The sequence below is a fragment of the Mus musculus genome, chromosome 6, assembly GCF_000001635.26.
Source record: "Mus musculus strain C57BL/6J chromosome 6, GRCm38.p6 C57BL/6J".
NCBI lineage: Eukaryota > Metazoa > Chordata > Mammalia > Rodentia > Muridae > Mus > Mus musculus.
The window spans coordinates 12190895-12212882 of record NC_000072.6 but is presented as its reverse complement, the minus strand read 5'-3'; the positions used below and the strand labels follow the sequence as shown (position 1 = coordinate 12212882).

The 21988-nt window shown below is 37.3% G+C and overlaps 1 long non-coding RNA gene across 1 annotated transcript in view; it reads right to left on the bottom strand.

Annotated features, from left to right (window-relative positions):
• Positions 1-452: 452 nt before the first annotated feature.
• The window catches only part of Gm35961, a 44764-nt gene continuing 23228 nt past the window's right edge, over positions 453-21988 (bottom strand). The window contains exons 4-6 of the long non-coding RNA XR_377345.3: positions 16835-16938; positions 1908-1973; positions 453-537 (exon numbers count right to left, since the gene is read on the bottom strand). This is a non-coding gene — a long non-coding RNA (predicted gene, 35961). The remainder of the gene's footprint in view (positions 538-1907; positions 1974-16834; positions 16939-21988) is intronic.

Here is a 21988-nt window from a genome sequence, read left to right as displayed (position 1 = left end):
AACAGTAACTAAGCTGAGTCAGGTCTAGAATCTATTACTTGCCCAAGTATTCCTGGGGCATATCATACTCAAATTTGGCTTAGTTTCTTATAAATCCTGAAAATGGATTGATGATTCAATTTTGCTCTTATAGATAGTGAGATTATCTTGGTAGTTATCTGATTCAAATATGTCAAAAATATTAATTAAATTTTAAAAGCTTATTATTTGTATGTGTGTGTACATGTGTGCACATGTGTGTGTGTATGTGTGTGTGTGTGTGTGTTTGTTTGTTTGTGTGTGTGTGTGTTCACACATGAACATGCAGGTCAGAGGAAAACTAGCAGAAATCAGTTCTCTCTTTCTCTCACGTGAATTCTAGAAATCAAACTCAGTCCTCAGGGTGAGTGGTGAGTGATTTTATGCACTGAGACAGCCTTCTGGCCCTTGAATAAATATTTGATGAAATCAGACCTGTCAAATTTCTCCCAAACTGAAGACACCAAAAGCAATTTCGTCCTTCCTTCAAAGTCTTGACCAAGCCCCCAATCTTATGCTCTAGGAGAAAAATAAATGATAGATTTTACTGGTAACCTCATGGATTCAATCAGTTTTGCCAGCCTTCACAATTACCAAATGGTTAGACTATTATATTAATAAAATTCTTCTCTAAAGTGAGACCAATATTCCTCCTGGAGTGTGGTAATAGACTTAATAAGCAAAAGCAGTTCCCTCTGGATATTTTACCATCTGGTATCTCTATTTCTTAAGTTATTTCCCCAACATCTTTAAAGCAAAATTTTTAATTCACTTTACTTTTAAAGTTGGTACTGTAGAATTGTGAGATTATTGCTTTCCCATGATTTTGTGATCTCCATCACCATTCTTGTGAACAGATTTTAATACCATTACATTTAAAGAGATATTTTTTAATTTTATTTTATTTGTAATTCATTTTTTACACTCCATATTTCATTCTCCCCCTCCCCACCCACCCTCTGACTCTTCCACATCCCACACCTCCTCCCCACCCCATCTCCACGTGGATGCCCCCCCACCCCACCTGACCTCTAAATTCCCTGGAGCCTCCAGTCTCTTGAGGGTTAGATGCTTTATCTAAAAAGATATAATTTAATGTGGAGTCTTTCACTTATAATGATAAAAAATATAAAAATTGTGGTGACGTTTTAAAAGCACAAAGTCACTAGAATTTCCAACCTACCGAAGATGTAGCCACACTTCAAAATATGTCAGTCAGAGAGCAATAGACACACTTATCACATACAAGTTGCATATGATAAGGGTGGTCACATTCCTCAGCTTTCCCTACTCAATCCCAGTCTGTAACTACACTCATAAATACAGAGTTAAAGGATAAATTAGCAGATCTCACTTAGGTTTGAATAGGGATGTTAGGTACATGTATAATAATCTTGTTTTCCTGGACCTTCTGCCCAATCAATGTCTGTCTAGATCACTAGCATACCAGAATGTTGGGAATTCACTGTTATATTATACGTCCACAGCTAGAGCAAAATAAAAGACTCATAATTACTCCTTAATAGTCCACACTTTAGTTTTACAAGTTTGTGTGTATGTGTATGTGCATGTGTGTGTGTGTGTATGTGTGTGTGTGCTTGTGTATGTGCATGTGCGTGTATGTGTGTGTATGTGTGATATATGTTCATTTCTGTGTGGAGGACAGTGAGAGTTTTGGTCTCACTCTCTGCCATACTGTATTGAGACAGGATGTCTTTCTGAACCTGGAACTATGCTAGCTGGCTACCAGAAAAAAACACAAACCCTCTTGCCTCATCCCTTCCACAACCCACAGCACTGAGGTCCTAAGGGCTTGAAACTACATGTGGATTTTACATGGAGGCTGGGATTTGAATTCAGGTCTGCACACATGTAGCAAGTGCTCTTACCTGCTGAGTCATCGCCCCGGACCCATAGAAGTCTTTCTTGTCACTATGATGTTCATTTGTTTGCATCTTTAAGAAAAAAAAGCAAAGAAAAGCCATTCACATTACATTAAACCACTGAAAGTAAAAGTTACTGAATTCAATCTCATTTAAAATAGTTTCAGGTCTGAGCACAAAGTCTGTGCTGTTTTGAAACTCATAGATTTGTTTTGTTTTGTTTTGTTTTGTTTTGTTTCTCCTCAAGCCTAAAGTAATAAATACTTGAAAACACAGCCAGAAAGCAGCTTTGGAATATTTACCATTATTGCAAATATCAAGTAAACATGTTTAGTTCAATTCTCCATGGAGTGAAGCTTGGGGAAAAGGTCGAATTATTTGTAGAAGACAAATTTCAATCCCTGAAACACAGAGATCTTGTTGGTTAAATCATTTGAGCCATCAAGTTTTTCTTAAAGTGTCTCGATATGCTTTTGACTGATACCATCTGTTCCCTGCTAAAAAAAAAAAAAAAACTATTTTACCTTGGAAGGTATTCATCAAATTATAGGTGACATATTTGTTTGAGAATATACTAGACCATCTGGTGCTATAAAACTGTTTCTAAAAAATACTGCCACCCTGTCTCAGCTATCCATCCACATTTTTCAGAAGCTCTTTTTGTTGCTCCCAAAACAGAAACATGTGATATTTTTGGCTCCCAACTAAAGAAACAAAGAAAAACATTTACAAAGAGGTATTTTTTTTCTAAACACTATGGCATTTTACAGCTCTTCACTGAAGAAATAAGTGGGTGTCCAAAAGAATGGAGGGTGTAGAAGAATGAAAGGAAGCAAGGTGAGCTGAAGGAATATTTCATACTTGGAAGAAAAAAACTACCAGAATAAAGAGCCCCAGAAACCCCTGCTTGTGTTCAGGGATCTTAACAGCTAGGTATGTTATCCTATTTGTAATCATGGAAGCCAAATTTTCAGTACAAACATACTGTCATTGGAATTTGAATTCTATAGTTGATGCTTGGTGTTGGTAAAAATTTATCTTTTTTTTAGGCTTTTTTCTTTTATTTAAAAAGTAGAGAAAGCTCCAAGAACATAACCTCTCATATAATCTTCATTTACCCTTAATAAGTTTGCAAAGTAACAAATTTTCTCCAGTTGTACTAGTTTCCCACAAAAATAGGGCCTCTCTAAATCAGTCCAAATATTCTTTTTGTGTTCTTTGAATTAGAGCAAGGATTTTAAGTATTCTCATCTCATTTTTCCAGTCTTAGCAAGTGCATCACTGTGTAGGGAAGAGTCGCAATTCCCTATCAAGGATTTTTGTGTATTTCACCATATTTTACTGGCATAGTGTTGATTTATTTATTTAAGGCATTTACTAATATTACTATGTGGTCAGCATTGCCAACCTCTAAATATGTATTGGTGAACAAAACCATCCATACTCTCTGATATGGACCTTGAACTTTACTATATGAGGTCATTGTTGAAATAATATTTTTTTAAAAAAATCTACATTTGTAGGTGTAAGAAGAATTAATGGTTGGAGAGTGGATAATATCAAAAAGCTATTGGTGATATGGTCAAGAATTAAAGACGAAGACCATAGTAGGCATCTGTGAGCAAGTAGTGCATGATATGGGATATGAAGCAAGAGTAGGTAAAAGTATGTGAGTAAGGAAGACAGAAGACTGAATTAAAAATCAAAATCAAGACTTCTATAACTATTAACTTATTAACCACAACAATCCCTAAAAACAATCTATAAGTAGGGTTATTTGGTTTTCTGGAGTCTCACTTCTTGAGTTCTTTGTATATATTGAATATCAGCCCTCTATTGGATTTAGTATTGGTAAAGATCTTTTCCCAATCTGTTGGTTGCCTTTTTGTATTATTGACAGTGTCCTTTGCCTTACAGAAGCTTTGCAATTTTATGAGGTCCCATTTGTTAATTCTTGATCTTACAGTACAAGCCATTGGTATTCTGTTCAGAAAAATTTCCCCTGTGCCCATATATTCAAGGCTCTTCAAGAATTCTCAACTGAGGAATACCTAATGTCTGAGGAACACCTAAAAAAAAAATGTTCAACATCCTTAGTCATCAGGGAAATGCAAATCAAAACAACCCTGAGATTCTACCTCACACCAGTCAGAATGGCTAAGATAAAAAACTCAGGTGACAGCAGATGCTGATGAGGATGTGGAGAAAGAGGAACACTCCTCCATTGCTGGTGGGATTGAAAACTGGTACAACCACTCTGGAAATCAGTTTGGTGGTTCCTCAGAAAATTGAACATAGTACTACCTGAGGACCAGCTATACCACTCCTGGGCATATATTCAAAAGATGCTCCAACATATAATAAGGACACATGCTCTACTATGATCATAGCAGTCTTACTTATAATAGCCAGAAGCTGGAAAGAACCCAGATGTCCTTCAACAGAGGAATTTTCATACAGAAAATATGGTACATTTACACAATGGAGTACTACACAGCTATTAAAAAACAGTGAATTTATGAAATTCTTAGACAAATTGATGGATCCAGTGGATATCATCATGAGTGAGATAACCCAATCACAAAAGAACACACGTTATATGCACTCACTGATAAGTGGATATTAGCCCAGAATACCCAAGATACAATTCGCAAAACACATGAAACTCAAGAAGGAAGACCAAAGTGTGGATACTTTGATCCTTCTTAGAAGGGAAAACAAAATACCCATGGAAGGAGTTACAGAGACAAAGTGTGAAACAGAGACTGAAGGAATGGCCATCCATAGACTGCCCCACCTGGGGATCCATCCCATAAACAACCACCAAAGCCAGAAACTACTGTGAATGCCAACAGGAGCTTGCTGACAGGAGCCTGATATATCTGTCTCATGAGAGGCTCTGCCAGTGCCTGACAAACACAGAAGTGGATGCTCACAGCCATCGATTGGACAGAGCACAGGGTCCCCAGTGAAGGAGCTAGAGAAAGGACCCAAGGAGCTGACGGGTTTGCATCCCCATAGGAGGAACAACAATATGAACTAACCAGTACCCCCAGAGCTCTCTGGGACTAAACCACCAACCAAAGAAAACACATGGTGGGATTTATGGCTCTAGCTGCTTATGTAGCAGAGAATGGCCTATTTAGTCATCAATGAGAGGAGAGGCCCTTGATCCTGTGAAGGTTCTATGCACCAGTATAGGGGAATACCAGGGCTAGGAAGTGGGAGTGGGTGGGTTGGTGAGCAGGGGGAGGGGGAGAGGATGCAGGGTTTACAGAGAGGAAACTAGGAAAGGGGATAAGGCATGGTGGTGAACGCCTTTAATCCCGGCACTCGGGAGGCAGAGGCAGGCGGATTTCTGAGTTCGAGGCCAGCCTGGTCTACAAAGTGAGTTCCAGGACAGCCAGGGCTATACAGAGAAACCCTGTCTCGAAAAACCAAAAACAAAACAAAAAAAAAAAAAAAACAAAAAACAAAAAACAAACAAACAAAAAAAAAACAAAAAAAATCTAATAAAAAGAAAAAATAAAGGAGGTTCTATTAAAAATAAAAAAATGACTGTGAACATCTACTTCTGTGTTTGCCAGGCACTGGCATAGCCTCATTTGGGAAAGCTATATCAGGGTCCCTACAGCAAACTCTTGCTGGCATATGCAATAGTGTCTGGGTTTGATGGCTGATTATAAAATGGATCCCCAGGTGGGGTAGTCTCTGGATAGTCCATCCTTTTGTCTTAGCTCCAAACTTTGTCTCTGTGACTCCTTTCATGGGTATTTTGTTACCTATTCTAAGTTGGAATGAAGTATCCACACATTGGTCTTCCTTCTTCTTGACTTTCTTGTGTTTTGCAAATTGTTTCTTGGGTATTCTAATATTCTGTGCTAATATCCACTTATCAGTGAGTGCATATCTAGTGATTTCTTTTGTTATTGGGTTACCTCACTAAGGATGACATCCTCCAGATACATCCACTTGCCAAAGAATTTCATAAATTCATTGTTTTTCATTGCAGAGTATTTAGTACTCCATTGTGTAAATGTACCACATTTTCTGTATCCATTCCTCTGTTGAGGGACATCTGGGTTCTTTCCAGCTTCTGGCTATTATAAATAAGGCTGCTATGAACATAGTGGAGCACATGTTCTTATTACCAGTTGGAACATATCCTATGTATATGCCCAGGAGAGGGCCCCCCAGTGGAGAAGCTAGAGAAAGTACCCATGGAGCTGAAGGGGTCTGCAACCCTATAAGAGGAACAACAATATGAACTAACCAGTACCCCCAGAGTTCATGTCTCTAGCTGTATATGTAGCAGTAGATGGCCTAGTTGGCCATCATTGGGAAGAGAGGCCCCTTGGTATTGCAAACTTTATATGCCCCAATACAGGGGAATGCCAGGGCCAAGAAGTGAGAGTGGGCGGGTATGGGAGCAAGGCATGGGGAGGGTATAGGGAACTTTTGGGATAGCATTTGAAATGTAAATTGGGAAAATATATAATTAAAAAATCTATGAACATTTGTCATTATACCCACAGGTAGGTGTAGTCTTCCCTCCTCAGCAAGGAAAGTTTTCTTTGCTAGAGATAGAGACCACTAAAGAAAATCACAGCCAATCAAAATGTAAAGCATGAAGTTCAATCCCAATGGATATATTTACAATACAACTGCTGTGGCTAAAGGTCGGGGACCATTGCAGAAAAGCAGGTAGAAAGAGTATAAAAGCCAGTGGATCAAGGAGTATCGAGTAATATTTTGTCTTTTAGCAATTGCAGAAGGTAGGCTCATCAGCCACATCAACATGACTGCCCAATCATGACCTGAACACGGACAACACCAATGAACATGCTAAAGAGGATGGGAGCAAGCCCAGGAGGCTTCAACTTTTCAGGAGAGCCTATGGGCAACTGAGGCTGGTTGGGAGCGGGAGAGGTGGTCTTCCTTATGGAAGAACGCACCACTGGTTACCCAGTGCCAAGCAGTAGTCCCTGATAACTAACATACATACAGGTAGCATTATGTGGACTGAACATGTTATATTTAGGAATGTACTTCAGTGTATACATGCAAGAATACTTAATGAAAAAAGAGGGCATGTATTTGAAGGAGTCTGGGAGAAAATATTTGTGAGAGTTTAGAAGGAAAGAGGAAAGTGTTGTAATTACATTAATATCAAAAAATTACTTTTCTATTACAGGGAAAATATAATAAAATATTGATACATGCTCAAAATGAATGTCAGAAAAGATTTCATGATGGTTTTCAATGGCCTATCAGGAGCAATTTTCACACTACAACAACAGAACATAGGAGGCCAAATAGTGGGACAGTGAAATGAGAAGATCCTTTGTGTCATCCTAGCCTTCCGCTGTGGGGCATCTACTGGAAGATTTTACTCAGATTTGAAAGACTGGACCTATTCTGAGAGTTAATATGTCAAAGTTAAAATTTCATTGTATTTGTTTTATATTGCTGCCATCATATCACCATAAATTAGCATCTCACAAATAGTATATTTTCATGATTTTTTAAAACTAATAAGTGCAATTACTGAGTTGAGGAAATGACTCAGAGGTTACAAGCATTTACCCACTTACTGGGCAGGCCTGATGACCTCAGTTCAATTGCTGAACACATAAAAGCTAAATGCTTCGTAACCCTAGCACTGCCAAAGTGGGATGGAAGCACAGACAGGAGAATCACCTGGCAGGCTCACAGACCAGCTAGCCTAGTATATATGGTTCAGTAGAGACAGTAAGAGAGCAACAAGATGAAAAGAGAACCAACTCCCTATCACTGTCTCTACACAAACATACACACACCACCACCACCACCAACAACAACAACAACACCATCACCACCACCATGCACATGCATTACCATCATTATAAAATAATGAGTCCAATGACTTTGCAACTCTGTTGGAGATTCATGTCAAGACTAAAACCAAGAGGTTGAGCTGCATTTTTCCTTAAAGGCTTTGGAAATGGGATCTCTAGGTTCATTATAGTTGTTGGCCAATTTCAGTTCACTGGATGATGGAACTGAATAGACTGTCCTTGCTCATTATCTACTGGAGTTTCTCACAGCTCTGTCATTCTCGTTTGCACACTTCAATTCTTCTGCCTACCCCTCTTGAAGCCATTATCTCTACATCAAATTCTTTTAGGACTTCAGCTATCTCTGAATTTCCTTTCAGCTTTGTATCCTCCTTCTCTGGTTCTTTAAGAAGACAAACTATATCATCCAGATTCCCCAGAATAATTTGTATTTTAAGGACTATGATCTTTAGTTCATCAGTGAAATACCTTTCCACTGTAAAAATATATCAAAGGAGCCAGGAATCCCTGTTTAGGCATCTTTGGGGGGCATTATTCAACCATTCTAAAAGGTGACCACCCACAAGTCATTACACAAAATGATTTCTTTTGAGACAATTCTCCATTAAAAAGACAAAACTTATAATTTGGTATGCAATTTGTGACTTATTGGTGATGTAATGATTTGACCTGTAGAGAGATGGGAACCTAAGAGACAGACATGGCACATAAAAGTTCTGCTCAATGCTTCTTACTGCATTCTAGGATTAATTGGGGACACCATGACTATAGGTTATCCTCCTCTGTAAGGTTTGTCCTTTGGCACATTTTCCTCAGGTTTGTGCTACAATGTCACAATTGGTTGAAGTTGTGTGGGATCTTTTATGGATATAAGAATCTACTGTCAGACTTTGCATTTATGTTCCATGAGAATCTATAAGAACCTTCTGAACAGCATTCTATTCCCTCAGGAATTAAGATCAACAATTGACCGTTGGGACCTCATAAAACTAAATACAAAGGGAACAATCAATGAAGTGAGGAGGAAGCCTACTGAGTGGGAGAGAAAATAAGTAACAGGAAGCTATAAAAAATAAGAAAACTTTTGAGTTTACAGTGGAGCTTTAGGTAGCTATCACCAGGTAACAAATTATCCCTCAATTTTAAAGAACTTGCATGTGTGTGTACATGGGTATGTACACATGTGTCTGAATAACACATGCATATGACATATGGCAGGTATGTGAAGCTAAAAGGAAAATTTCAAGTGTTGGCCCTCTCTTCCCTTCTTTCTGTAGTATGAGAAAGTTTCATATTCACTTTGAAGTTCGCTTAGTAACCAGCAGGTTTCCAGGAATCTTCTTGTCTGCCTGATAGCCGTGATCCTAACATAACAATGCTAAAATTGGCAACTTAGGAGAAAGCTAAAATTAATCAATGAAGAGACACTTTGCATGAGACTCAAAGGAGAGCAGCACATTTGGTTTGGGAAATCTAACAGTTAAGGAGATTCATGCAAATGTGGAGATATCAGTGATATCTTGATTAGTTCAAATTTTATTCAAAGTTTCCAAGAAATGTCAGAAATATTACATGTGCTTTCATATTTGTGAAATAATGGATGCTTGGGAAAATTAATGCCTAAGTAAAAATAATAGTCTCTAGACTACTTCTGTGCTGGGGAAATGTTCGTGATGGGTTCTAAAAGTAGCCATGATCCCCTTCCACGGGAAAGGTGGTCTCAAATGAGTAATTTCAGTTAGTAGGATATAGATCAGTTATTATGATCAAAAACAAAAAGACTCCAAGCTATCCTTTAAAAATCTGCTATAATGTTTTACAGTTGTTTATATTTAATTTTAGTATATGAATAATCAAATTATTGATATAACTTTTAGAAGTAAATATTCTCTGTAAAATGAGAATATTCAAAACTAAATTATGGTAAATATTGGAGCAAATTGAATATAACAATGTGGAAAACCACAAACATTTTAGTTCATGTGTCACTAATTCATATTGGGAGAGGGGGTCTAATTAATCAGTAACAACTTATTTCATGACGTCAGATAAGTAATTATTAATTATACTGTAATTGTGGGATATTAGGCATGTGGAAATATGTAAAGTTATATTGAGTTAAAATAAAGAAAATATTTAAACAGTATGGCTATGAGTTTTAGGCATAATTACACATTACCTAAAACCACTTACCTTATCGGCTTGTTCTGAGTAAAAGTGTAGGTTAAATGTTTCATACTAAGTAGATGTACTGTTCTTTAATGCCAACTTAAGGTGTATTGTAAGACTCTTAATTAACTGTAAGACTTTAGACTTAATTAACTTTAAGACCCAAGGCTTGAAAATGTCCCAGTAATTAAAATAAATAGAAACTGATCCTTGTAACAGAGGATGAACTACTTAGAAACTAGGAGCACTTGCAATAATATCAAGCAAAAATAGTTGGGCACCACACAACAAATTTTACTGATACGTTCTTACTCATGAACACATTTTCCCTCTGAATATTGACTTGAAGAGGATAAAATTAATAGTGACAGTACAGCCTTAAAGCATGCTTGGTAAGGGTAACTGAGGGTCCATTCAAAGAAGCACTATATATGTATGCAAAGACGTGAAATGAGGAAACCCATTGTTTTGTGTAATTAATACAAGTTAATACATAAGGATAAAAGAAAATCAATTACTCAGTGTGAAAAATAAATTTTATACTAGTAATTTAAGCCTACATAGTGTCATGTTAGTATTATTTAATGTAGCTCTATCTTAAAAATATAAATATTCAAAACTATTAAGATTAAAGGAAAATAAATTATATATGGCTTCTTCAACAAGAGCAGTTAGATCACAAAGGTGAGAGTAGTCTTCATGTGTACAACCTGCCTTGGGCATAAAGTTCTTCAGAAGAGTTCTTGTCTCATGGTCTTTCTACCCCATGTGTGTATTTGTACAGTGTTTGCCTAACTGCTGAAACCTATGTTCTACTCAGCTTTATAGACTTTTGAGCTACTCTCTAATACTTTATAACTACAATCAGCTATCCAAAAACAACCAACCACCTGCGCATAGTAATGTTTACACACCTGGCATGCCTACAGGACCTATGAGAGAGCAGTACAGTGCTGTCGCTAATCTCTTGTTTGTGGATACCTGTGGTTTTATCCAAAGGCACTTATTGTTATATTCCCAAGAATAAACCCCAAGCCTTATGAAACTGAGAAGATAGTTAAAAGTTTGTAATCATTTCGGGTCCTCCTTTGAAATACAGACTTCCTCTGGCAATGGAGACGGTGGCCTTTGACAAGGACAGATACCAGTGATGGAAAGTTAAAAGAGAAATTTTCCACCTACTTGGAGAGTCTACTAGGAGAAAATAAGAAAGGTTAAAAGGGTCTCAATTAAACCTAGATTAATTTTATTCATGGAAGGAGTTCTAAATTTGAATGTAGCATAGTGACTATATAATACTTCCTCGTGAACAGAGCATGCCCAGATTCATGAACTTAAGTAAACACAGTGATAGTAAGGTAATTGAACACCAGGAAAATGTTATACCTAGATTGAAATTACATGAATCAAGCCTCGTTCTTCCGGCCAAAATGAAGACACAGAAACCAGGATTTCACTCCTGCCTGAAAGAATCTAAAGAAACAAAGTATGTAATGGGATTTCGTGACTGCAGATCCCAGCAAGGAAAGACAATAATCCTTGAGAAATGGCAAATGAATGGTGTGACCCATGACTGTCTACACTAACTTCTCTGACAGGGTGTGTAAGCCTGGGACACAGAGGTCAGAATTAGTAAAATCAACATGTTAGAAGAAAGTGGACAAATTCCTTGAAAGGTACAGGCTAGTAAAACTCACACATAACCTGTGTAACCCTGTAAGTACTAAGGAGATTAAATTTGTACTTGAAAACCTGACAAAGAAAATTCTAAGACCAGACAGCTTCAAAGTATTTGCAAAAAAATTAAAAAGAAAGCAGATTCCCCAATGCATTCCAATGGAAAAAATATTATTATTACACTAACACCTAATAAAAATATAACAAGCAGGGAAATGCAGAAATGAAATGTTTCAGAACTATGCATGGGTATAAAATTTTAATCTAAATGAAAAATTGAATCCAAACATATATAATTATATAGTATAAAATGAATAATATCATATCAGTTTTTAATCTTACTACTCTTTTCTTTTTGCATATATGTTTGTTTGTGTGTAGTATAGTGTGTGTGTGTGTGTGTGTGTGTGTGTGTGTGTGTGTGTGTGTGTGTGTGCATATGTCTGTGTGTGTGAGTGCAAGTGCATGCTTGATAGGTCAGAAGTTGACTACAGGTATCATCTGAAATTGTTCTCACTTTATTTACTAAGACAGGGTCTCTTGGTAAATCTAGGCTTGCAAATTTCCCTATTCAAGTTAGCTAGCTTGCCTCAGGGATCCCCAGTCCCCACTGTCTGAGCACTGGGGTAACAGAGCAGCTATCGTGCCCACCTGCCTTTTTATATGAGTACTATGGCTCCACACTGATGCTTACACTTGTGAAGCAAATGCTTTATCCACTATTCTGTCTCCCTAAACCCTCACCACTCTTTACCTATGGATATTTCCCTCAAGAGAAATCACCGAAATGACCTCCTGTTTAACAAGCCTATAAAATTCTTGGTCTGTGGGCATAACTGATTACTCCATGCTATATACTAGCATTTTTTTACAAAAGAAGCTTTTACTTTAAATATATTACTGTCATTTAGAAAATGACAATGTTAAGGTACTAGAGAGATGGCTTGGTGGTTAACTGCTTGCTGCTGCTCTTCCAGAGGATCCAGAGTGATCACAAACCACAATAGGCAGCACACAACTGTCTCTAGCTACATACAGCTCAGGGGATCCAATACATTCTTCTAACCTCCAGGAGCACACACATGCACACACCCAAACTAACATAAAGATGAAAATGCTGACAATAAATTGTCCTTTCTAAATGCACACCAAAATAACTAATATAGCAGTTGCTGGTTTCAAGGGAAGATAATTCCAAGGTTATCTATAAAATGTCATGTGGCATGACAAATATCCTCTAAATGTTGTAGAATAAAATTGAGCCAGTAAATGAAAGAGAAAACTGGACCATGTCTACTGAACAGAAAGAATGGGAAAAAGAATGGGTGTTTAAGGTGCCAAGAGAAACTGAATATCATAGAATTATATCATAGAAACTGAATATCATGTATCACATGGACACAGAGCTTGAGAGGGAGCTAAAAGGGAGCAGCCTGTCTGTTGCTACTCTGAATTTCACATGTTCAAGATGGGAAGAGAATAGCTATGATACAGCAAAGCCAGTTACAGTTTCTGTGCATCTGAACTTGTGGGTTTTTTTCCTCCGAAATCTGCTATACTATCACTGTTCCCACTTCTGGCTTGTGTGTGCTTTTGATATTTCAGAATGTCAGGACTTCTTATTCTAACTGCTCTTCTGGAATGAGGCTAACCTAGCAAAGGGTTACACTTAGTTACATTACACTCAGTCCTGGCAAAATGCACTAGCTGCACACACACACTTCTTACACACATCGTGTACATTTGAATTCACCATCTTCCATTTGCTTTCAATTTTATGGGTCTTTAGTATTTTTGTTTGCTTGCTTGCTTAATTTTTTAAATGTCAGACTACTTCACAGAAGTCAGAAGAGGAAGTGGATTGATTTGCCTATAAAGATGTGCAATTATTTGAAGTTTCTGAATTATCTGAAAGCTGTACATGGACAAATGGTTTTAAAATATTTATTTATTATTTATGAGCATATGAATCTTTTGCCTACATGTGTGTATGTGTACTACACGCTTGCTTGAGAAGACCAGAGAAACTGTTGGATCCCTTGGAACTGGAGTTACAGAGGGATGTGTGTAGCCACATGGGTGCTGGGAACCAAACCTGCATCCCTGCAAGAGCAGCCTGTGTATTTAATTACAACCAATCTTTCTTTATATTAAAAACAGTCAGCTTAACCTGGATTACAAGACTATCTGCTGGCCCAAAACTGCTCCCCTTTCCCACCTGAGTGTTAACATTTCCAAGTAATAACATTTTTGATATCACAGTATATACATTAAAATGTAATGTAGAGACTACTGACGGATGGCAACTAGAAAAGAATGTGAACAATGGATTTCTGAGCACATCACTTTTAAGAAAGATTACATAGTAGGTGCTGGTCCAAAGAAGATTTCTCTTTAGACTGTCAATGTTTATGTTCCCTATGGAGTAGTTGTACACCACTTTAAACACTAACGATATATCACTGTAAGGCAGGCGATAGATAACTGAATTAAAGCTCAAAGCAATTTTATCTACAGATTAACCACAGGATAAAGATTTCTTCCTTAGTCAAGCAAGCATACAAACAAAGATCATTTCACATAATGGTAAGTATTTAAGTATTTTAAAAGGAGTAAAAAGCTAGTCAATAAAACAGATTCTCTCTGCAAGCATGACTTGTAACTGACCTGAACTATGTGATAGGGATAGAGGCTCCAGAGAACCAAATAACCCTATTTAAAAATGGGGAACAGAGCGAAACAGAAAATTCTCAACTGAGGAATACTGAATAGCTAAGAAGCACCTAAAGAAATGTTCAACATCCTTAGTCATCAAGGAAATGCAAATCAAAACAACCCTGAGATTCCACCTCATACCAGTCAGAATGGCTAAGATCAAAAACTCAGATGAAAGCAAATGCTGGCGAGGATGCAGAGAAAGATGAACATTTCTCTACTGCTGGTGGAATTGCAAATTGGTACAATCACTCTGGAAATCAGTCTGGCAGTTCCTCAGAAAATCGGACATAGTACTACCTGAGAATCAAGCTATATCACTCCTGGGCATATATCCAGAAGATGCTCCAACATATAACAAGGACACATGCTCCACTATATTCATAGCAGCCTTATTTATAATAGCTAGAAGCTGGAAAGAACCTAGATGTCCCTCAACAGAGGAATGGATACAGAAAATATGGTACATTTACACAATGAAATACTACTCAGCTATTAAAAACAATGATTTCATGGAATTCACAGGCAAATGGATGGAACTTGAAAATATGTTGGACATCAATGAGAGGAGAGGCCCTTGGTCATGGGAAGGCTCAATGCCCTAATGTAGGGTAATTCCAGGGTGGAGAGGCAGGAGTGGGTGGGTAGGTGAGCACCATCATAGAAGCAGGGGGAGGGAGGATAGAATAAGGGGTTTCTGAAGGGAAAACCGGGAAAGGGAATGACATTTGAAATATAAATAAATAAAATATCCAATAAAATAAATTAAAAACAATAAAACCCAGAAAATAAATATTCACCAAATGTGAATTGATTTCCCTTATTTAAAAATTGTTATATGCTTTTTATAAATCAAATTTTAAAAGTAACCACAGTAGGCTTTTTTGTTTTTCCTCACAGAATGTCTCAAGACCCTAGTGGACACAGGAAGCTGGGGATAGTAGGAAAACACTTGGTCAGGAACAGTACAATTGCGTCTAGTTAACTGTTCCAACATCTAGACAAGAGCATGAATAAACTATATTAAATAGTAATATTAAAAAAACAGAGAAAAGTTAATGTAGCAAAATGTATACATATAAAATGTTTATTTTTTTAAAGCTCAATTTGAAAGATGGCATAGGCATGTTTCCATTTATATTAAGCTCTAGAATTGAACCAAATAATTTTGATTGAAAACAAACCAACAAAATAATTGCTTATCAAAATAATCTGAGTGTTGAATACAACAGAACACCTTTTTAGTTAATAACCGTAGTTTTGATCTTCACGGGTGCTTGTTTATATTAATTTCTAGTGCATTATGTTACAAACTGAACACACTATTATAATTTGTTCATTTTATTTTATATAAAAAGAACAAAACAATAAACATGTCAAATTGTAGTTAATGATAGTCATGATGAAATATTCGGAGGAACTGTGTGGAGTTTGAAATTCACTTCTAAATGCACCAAGTAGAAGGTCAGATGCTGGATGAGGAGTGGTAGTGACAGTCATGATAAAGCAGCTTTGGTAAGTGGATGTTTGTATTATTCCACATTCCACTATTGGGGGAAACAATTTACAAGTAGGAAAGATGTCGTGGCTTGGATATTCACAGGCTTCTGTCTGTTTTCAAGCCTGAGGGAAAGCAAAACTTCACGGCAGAAGGGACCTGCAGAAGCAAGGGCTGCTTGGGCCACAGGGTCCAGAAAGCCAAGGAGAAGCTAATCCTTGCCTTCAGAGGCACACCCCCAGCGACCGACTTCCACTTCTGAATTATTACACAAGCTTACAATAATGTAATTATGATCCATTCCTGGATTAAGTCATTGATTAGAGATATATACCAATGCAACCAGTGGTCTTTCAAAGATTCTAGCACAATTCAATAACTCCTTATTAAAAGCCTAAATGATAGAATAACGAAATCTATTACAATTTCAAATTACCAAAAAATTAAAATGTTTATAAAAAGTAGTCACTATTGTCTCTAATACCCTAAAAAAGTGTATGTAGAAGGAGAATATTCATGAAATTGAAGTAGAAGACTTAAAGCTATTTCGTAGGTTTGATGGTATTGTTGTGTACTTTAAAATCTATAGATACATAGTACAAAGTAAAATTGGAACATTTCTAAAATAAAGATAATTTGATAGGTTAACTAGATGTTGCATACATAAACAAAATAATTTCCTTTTGTCTATTAACAGAATTTATAAGTGAATGTGGAAAGAAATGCTTCATGTACAATAGTTTCAAAGTGACAATGTACCTAAGAGCTAATTATATTTAAAAATTAGTATTTCTAAAAGAAAAAGTGGACCTATCCACAATTAAGAAGCAATGGAAATCCTATTAAACAACAAAATTTGAAGCAAGGAAAATCATTATGAATTGTTGAATAAGTGCTACATCATAAAAATGGGTAGAACATTATATCCACTCAAGAAGAGTAAAGTAAAAGCCACCACATAAATAAAAGTAGATTTTCATTCTGATAAAATGCTGTTGTCAACATGTGTTTTATAAAGTGGAAATCATGGTTCATACCTTTAATCCCAGCATTCAGTAGGCTGTGTCAAAATGGTTGATGTTCATGGCCATCCCTGGCTACAGAGTGAATTCTGTGTGAGACTAGACTCCAGAATGAAAGCCTGTCAAGAAAAAAATAATAATTTTATAAACTAGTAAATGCCTTCAAAGTATAAAGCTAAGACTTAAGGGATCTCAGAAAAATATAAAAATCCAGAAGACATGTACTTTTCAAGGTACCTGTTACCTCTGCCATAAGAATGGGTTCTACTGAGAAAGCTCAGGGTAAAGGCATAGGAAGAGGGTCTAGGGTGAGCATAATAGGAAACTCTTTTGCAAAGTACATGAGACCTCTTTTATAAGAATAAGTTCTACTGACTTAGAAACAATGCTTAGGAGTCTGGGATAAATGTCTGTGAGATTTGGGTGAGGTCTGACACTAGAGAAAGCAAAGATCACCATGTTATAAATTACATCCACTTCCAGCTGTCCAGGCCAAAACATGGGCACATCTCCTCCACTGAATAGAAAGTATTGTGTGTTGTACACTTCTGGTTTCCCTGGTGCTATCTTAAAGCCCTCTACAAGCATGGTAGCTAACTAACTACCTTACTAAGTAAGAAAGAGATTGAACAGACACTAACCAAGAATATATTGGAATAAGATGACAGATGAACAATTCTAGTCTAACCAGGTTATCTGAAAAATCTTAACCCTAATTAGAAGACATCCACTTCTTTTGAGAAAAAAACAAACAAACATTCACAAATATTGGCCATGACATTGACATCAACAAAATGTAAGTCACTGGAGCCAAGTATGCATAAAATGAAAATGTAGCCAAAAGTATTCCAATGAAATTTAAATTTTTAAATGATTTCTGATTTAAACAAAACCACAATTGTAACACAGTAACTCATTCAAAATCCTATAATAAGACTCAATATGTGTTCAAATATTAACAAAATTCCCCCCGAGACACTTAAAAAAAAGGAAAATATATTAACGAGAACCTCAGGAAAGACTTTATTATACATGAATAATTAGAAACATTTGCACTAGAATCAGGAAAGATACGAGTGCCCACCCCATTACTATTTCAACTCAGTGTACTAACAGTCAATGTACAGAGACTATTTTCAAATCTACTATTATATTTCTTTTTTTTTCTTTTTTTTTAATATGTTTTTTATTACGTATTTCCTCAATTACATTTCCAATGCTATCCCAACAGTCCCCCATACCCTCCCCCCCACTTCCCTACCCACCCATTCCCATTTTTTGGCCCTGGCATTCCCTTGTACTGGGGCATATAAAGTTTGCAAGTCCAATGGGCCTCTCTTTCCAGTGATGGCCGACTAGGCCATCTTTTGATACATATGCAGCTAGAGTCAAGAGCTCTGGGGTACTGGTTAGTTCAGTATGTTGCACCTACAGGGTTGCAGATCTCTTTAGCTCCTTGAATGCTTTCTCTAGCTCCTCCATTGGGGGCGCTGTGCTCCATCCAATAGCTGACTGTGAGCATCCACTTATGTGTTTGCTAGGCCCCAGCATAGTCTCACAAGAGACAGCTATATCAGGGTCCTTTCAGCAAAATCTTGCTAGTGTATGCAATGGTGTCATCCTTTGGAGGCTAATTATGGGATGGATCCCTGGATATGGCAGTCTCTAGATGGTCCATCCTTTTGTCTCAGCTCCAACCTTTGTCTCTGTAACTCCTTCCATGGATAATCAAATCTACTATTATATTTCAAAGACAATATAATTATTTCTTCTTAATAAGTAGTAAAATAAGGCTTTGGTAATGTAGACAGATCAAGTACAAAATGAATAGTTTTCTTATATATTAGTGATAGCTTCTTTAAACTATAACTTCAATAACCCTATTTACAAAGGAGCTTTAAATAATCCAGGAAATACCTAACGCTAAAGCTGTAAGACCCAAGATAAAAAAGAAAAACAAATATTGAAACATAAATTAAAAACAAACTAAATGGAGAAATTATTGAGAATTTTCACCATAGTGAGGCCTGGCATAATTCCAGATAATCTGGTTGGATGTGCTCCCCAAAAGCATGCGTGCTCCTTAACAGATGAATAATGGGCTGGAGAGACAGTTCAGAGGTTAAGAGGGTATATTGCTTTTGTAGGTACCAGAGTTCAGTTCTCAGTGTCTAAGTCAGGCTGTAACTCCCTCTATTAAGAATCTGAAGGCCTCTTCTGGCCTATGAAGGTAACACATGCACAGGTACATGTAAAACTCACATATTAATATACATTATTTAAAAACAAAAAATAAAACTTTAAAATTTAAAAAAGATGAATAGATAATGAAAATGTTATCCATGTATATAGTGGAATCTTACACAGTTGTGAAGAACAATAGATTAGGAAAATAGATGTAGCTGGGAAGTACAATATCAATAGAAGAGACCAAAACTCAAAAAGTCAAGAAATACATGTTTTCTCATATACACAGTGCCTGGTTTGTAACATCTATATATATGTACATAAATGGGTATAAGCACAGGTAAACATCTGGAATGAAGACTGAGAAACAGCAAGAAGAAGAGGTAAGAGCAGTGAAAGGAAGAGAACACTTGTAAGGAAAAGTAAAAAGTCGGACTGGGGATGGCAGAGGAGAGGAGCAAGGAGATGAGTGTGAGCTTCAACCAAAACACTTTATATAAAAATGTGAATATGATACTGTCTTAATCGCTGTTTTATTGCTGTGAAAAGACACCATAGCCACAACAATGTTAAAGGAAAACATTTAACTGGGGCTGGCTTACAGTTTAGAGGTTTAGTCCATTATCATCATGGTGGGAAGTGTGACAGCATAAAGGCAGATATGATGCTGGAGATTAGTTGAGAATTCTACACCCAGATAGACAGGCATCATGCAAGGAAAGAGACACTGGGCCTGGATTGAGCTTTTGAAACTTCAAATCCCATCCCCAATGACACACTTCCTGCAACAGGACCATACCACTTTGTGATGAGCAAGCATTCAAATCTATAAGTCTATGGGGGCCATTCCTGTTCAAACCACCAGAGATACCTAGTACTTTGTTGAACTGTGAATCTATGATTTCCAGTTATAACAGATGCAGGAAGTACAAGAGTATAAGAACCCAAGAATTATGTGCACATTTGCCTATCAGTGCACTCCAACAATGGGAAGAGCAAAAGCACATCTCTCAAAAAACACTTTCATGGCTGAAATATTGAATTAAATTAATTTCACATCAAAGCAACATTTTGGATCTTGGATCTGGGACTCAGCCGGAAGTAGTCTGCACAGGTGAGAGTGTGCACTACAGAAGCTAACAGCTTCTGGGACAGGCAGGAGCCACAGAGCTTCTGAGACAGCCCCCATTTTGGGCTCCAGACATCCGGCCACCTTCCTGGACAGAGGACAGGTGTCTGCCCGGCCCTGGAGGGCTTTGCCTCAGCAATGGCAGAAGACATCTTGGTTCCAAGACTCCGACAAAAGTAGTCTGCACAGATGAGAGTGTGGACTACAGAAGCTAACAGTGTCTGTGACAGGCCAAAGCAACACAGCTTCTGGGAAAGATCCTGTTTTGGGCCTTGATCTTCGGCCAGGAGAGGAGGTCCGAATGCCAGATATCTGTGCACTTTCCCTGTAAGAGGAGAGCTTGCCTGCAGAGAGTGCTCTGACCACTGAAACTCAGAGGAGAGATCTAGTCCCCCAGGTCTGCTGATAGAGGCTAACAGAATCACCGGAGGAACAATCTCTAAACAGAGACAAGTATAACAACTAACTCCAGAGATTACCAGATGGCGAAAGGTAAACGTAAGAATCTTACTAACAGAAACCAAGACCACTCACCATCATCAGAACCCAGCACTCCCACTTCGCTCAGTCCAGGGCACCCCAACACACCCGAAAAGCTAGACCTGGATTTAAAAGCATATCTCATGATGATGGTAGAGGACATCAAGAAGGACTTTAATAACTCACTTAAAGAAATACAGGAGAACACTGCTAAGCAGGTAGAAGACCTTAAAGAAGAAACACAAAAATCCCTTAAAGAATTGCAGAAAAACACAACAAAACAGGTGATGGAATTGAATACACCCATCTAAGACCTAAAAAGGGAAGTAGACACAATAAAGAAAACCCAAAGTGAGGCAATGCTGGAGACAGAAACCCTAGGAAAGAAATCTGGAACCATAGATGCGAGCATCAGCAATAGAATACAAGAGATGGAAGAGAAAATATCAGATGCAGAAAATTGCATAGAGAACATCGGCAAAACAATCAAAGACAATGAAAATGCAAAAAGATCCTAACTCAAAACATCCAGGAAATCCAGGACACAATGAGAAGACCAAACCTACGGATAATAGGAGTAGATGAGAATGAAGATTTTCAACTCAAAAGACCGGCATATATCTTCAACAAAATTATAGAAGAAAACTTCCCAAACCTAAAGAAAGAGATGCCCATGGACATACAAGAAGCCTACAGAACTCCAAATAGACTGGACCAGAAAAGAAATTCCTCCCAACACATAATAATCAGAACAACAAATGCACTAAATAAAGATAGAATTTTAAAAGCAATAAGGGAAAAAGGTCAAGTAACATGTAAAGGCAAGCCTATCAGAATTACACCAGATTTTTCACCAGAGACTATGAAAGCCAGAAGAGCCTGGACAGATGTTATACAGACACTAAAAGAACACAAATGCCAGCACAGGCAACTGTACCCAGCCAAACCCTCAATTACCATAGATGGAGAAACCAAAGTATTCCACGACAAAACCAAATTCACACATTATCTTTCCATGAATCCAGCCTTTCAAAGGATAATAACAGAAAAAAACCAATACAAGGACAAAGACCATGGCCTAGAAAAAGCAAGAAAGTAATCCCTCAACAAACCTAAAAGAAGACAGCCACAAGAACAGAATGCCAACTTTAACAACAAAAATAATAGTAAGCAACAATTACTTTTCCTTAATATCTCTTAATATCAATGGACTCAACTCCCCAATAAAAGACATAGACTAACAGACTGGCTACACAAACAGGACCCAACATTTTGCTGCTTATGGGAAACTCATCTCAGAGAAAAAGATAGACACTACCTCAGAATGAAGGCTGGAAAACAATTTTCCAAGCAACTGGTATGAAGAAACAAGC